This window comes from Lontra canadensis, unplaced genomic scaffold (genome assembly GCF_010015895.1).
Source record: "Lontra canadensis isolate GAN:19392208 unplaced genomic scaffold, GSC_riverotter_1.0 scaffold10, whole genome shotgun sequence".
Taxonomy (NCBI): Eukaryota; Metazoa; Chordata; class Mammalia; order Carnivora; family Mustelidae; genus Lontra; species Lontra canadensis.
In genome coordinates, this window is record NW_022631004.1 from 26,830,564 (window position 1) to 26,833,919 (window position 3,356).

Sequence of the window (3,356 nt, forward strand, 5' to 3'; positions counted from 1 at the left end):
TCTGCTCTAATTGTTATGTCCTTCCTTCTACTGGTTTTAGGTTTTGTGGTTCTTTCTGTAGCTCCTTTAGGTGTAAAGTTAGGTTGTTTATTTGAGATTTTTCTTGCTTCTTTTTTCTCTTCCAAATTTTTATGTAAACTCAAGTTAGTTAATATATAGTGTAGTACAGTGGCTAACCGAACATAATAAAAAACAAAACAAAACATATAGTGTAGTATTAGTTTCAGAGTAGAATGCAGTGATTCATCACTTACATACAACACTCAGTGCTCATCACAACAGGTGCCCTCCGTAATCCCCATCACCCATTCAGCTCATCCCCCAGGCCACGTCTCTCTAGCAACCTTCAGTTTGTTCTCTACAATTACGAATCTCTTATGGCTGCTTCTCTTTCTCTCTCTCTTTTTTTTTTTAAGATTTTATTTATTTATTTGATAGACGGAGATCACAAGTAGGCAGAGGCAGGCAGAGAGAGAGGAGGAAGCAGGCTCCCCGCTGAGCAGAGAGCCCGATGAGGGACTCGATTCCAGGACCTGGGGATCATGACCTGAGCAAAGGCAGAGGCTTTAACCCACTGAGCCACCCAGGCGCCCCTCTCTTTCTCTTTTTATCTTATTTTATTTTTCCTTCCCTTCCCAGATTTTTCTTACTTCTTAAGGTTGGCCTATGTTGTTCTATACTTCCCTCTTAGAACCACTTTTGCTGCATATTAGAGGTTTTAGACCATTGAATTTTCATGCAATTTTTTATTTCCTCTTTTATTTCCCAGTTGACTCATTCATTCTTTAATATCATGTTATCTAGCCTCCATGTGTTTGCGGTCTTTCTAGGTTTTTGTTTTTTTTTGTTTGTTTTTTTTTTTTTTACAGATGGCTTTTAGTTTCATAGTGCTGTGGTCAGAAAACATGTATGTTCTGACTTCGATCTTTTTGAATTTGCTGATGTTGATTTTGTGGCCTGATATGTGATCTACTCTGGAAACGTTCCATGTTGTTTCTGCTATATATTTATTTATTTATAATTTTTTAAATTAACATATAATGTATTATTTGCTTCAAGGGTACAGGTCTGTGAATCATCAGTCTTACACAATTTGCAGCACTCACCATAGCACATACCCTCCCCAGTGTCCAACACCCAGCCACCCTATCCCTCCACCCCCCTCCAGCAGCCCTTAGTTTGTTTCCTGAGATTAGGAGTCTCTTATAATTTGTCTACCTCCCAGGTCCCACCTTGTTTAATTTTTCCCTCCCTTCACCCTACAAACCCCTGCCCTGCCTCTCAAATTCCTCATATTAGAGAGATCATACATCCACGTCATTGAAAATGGCAAGATTTCATTTTTTGATGACTGCCTAGTATTCCATTGTATATATACCACCTCTTTTTTTTAATTAACATATAATATATTATTTGCCCCAGGGCTACAGGTCTGTGAATCGTCAGACTTACACACTTCACAGCACTCACCATAGCACATACCCTCCCCAATGTCCATAACCCAACCACCCTCTCCATACCATCCCACCCCCATCAGTTTGTTTTGTGAGATTAAGAGTCTCTTATGGTTTGTCTCCCTCTTGACTCCATCTGGTTTCATTTTTTCCTTCCTTATCCCCCAAACCCCCCACTTTGCCTCTCAAATTCCTCATATCAGGGAGATCATATGATAATTGTCTTTCTCTGATTGACTTATTGCACTCAGCATAATACCCTCTAGTTCCATCCATGTCATTGCAAATAGCAAGATTTCATTTCTTTTGATGGCTGCATAGTATTCCATTGTATATATGTATATAAACCACATCTTCTTTATCGATTCATCTGTTGATGGACATCTAGGTTCTTTCCATAGTTTGGCTATTGCTGCTATAAATATTCGGGTGCATGTGCCTCTTTCAATCACTACATTTGTATCTTTAGGGTAAATATCCAGTAGTGCAATTGCTGGGTTGTAGAGTAGCACTATTTTCAACATTTTGAGGAACCTCCATGCTGTTTTCCAGAGTGGCTGCACCAGCTTGAATTCCCACCAACAGTGTAGGAGGGTTCCCCTTTCTCCACTTCCTCGCCAACATCTGTCATTTCCTGACTTGTTAATTTTAGCCATTCTGACTGGTGTGAGGTGGTATCTCACTGTGGTTTTGATTTGTACTTCCCTGATGCTGAGTGATGTTGAACACTTTTTCATGTGTCTGTTGGCTATTTGGATGTCTTCTTTGTAAAAGTGTCTGTTCGTGTCTTTTGCCCATTTCTTGATTGGATATTTTGTTCTTTGGGTGTTGAGTTTGATAAGTTCCTTGTAGTTTTTGGATACTAGCCCTTTATCTGATACAGCATTTGCAAATATCTTCTCTCATTCAGTCAGTTGCCTTATGGTTTTGTTGACTGTTTCCTTTACTGTGCAAAAGCTTTTGATCTTGATGAAGTCCGAACAGTTCATTTTTGCCCTTGCTCCCCATGCTTTTGACAATGTTTCTAGAAAGAAGTTGCTGCGGCTGAGGTCAGAGAGGTTCCTGCTATGTTTTTAACATTCATCAAGGCATATATTCACTTTTAGGTATTATAGTTTAAACCTTAGGGATGTTTTATTTATTTTTATTTTTAAAGATATTTATTTATTTATTTATTTATTTGAGAGAAAACGAGTGGGGGGAGGGACAGAGAGAGAGAGAGAGAGAGGGAAGCAGACTCCCCACTGAGCAGGGAGCCTGATGCAGGACTCCATCCTAGGACCCTGGGATCATGACCTGAGCTGAAGGCAGATGTTTAACTGACTGAGCCACCCAGATGCCCTCCTTAGGGTGTTTTAAATTTATGGTCGTATCTACAGTAAGGATGATTTCTACCCCCTTGCACTGGTCTTACCTCACTTCTGTTTCAAGCATTGTTGCTTCGTCCAGAAATAAAAGAATGGTGCTCAGTATGCTTAGAAAAGGCAGGTGTTCTGGTCTTGATTTGATTTCACTGGGAAGATCTCCAATATTTCATGATTAGGAATGATGTTGATTCTTGTTTTCATATAGAAAATCTTATTATGGATACACCTTTCTATTTTGAGGGTTTTTTTTTAAAGATTTTATTTATTTATTGGAGAGAGAGAGCAGGAGCAGGGGGAGGGACAGAGGGAGAGGGAGAGAGAGAATATCAAGCAGACTCCCCACTGAGCACAGAGTCCCATGTGGGGCTTGATTCCCAACCCTGAGATCATGACCTGAGCCTAATTCAAGCATCAGATGCTCAACTGACTCAGCCACCCAGGCGCCCCTTTGAGGTATTTTTTTTATAAATTAGAATTTTGTTTAATTTTAAGCCAAATGCCTTTCACCCTCCATGGAAACTACCAGATACCTTCA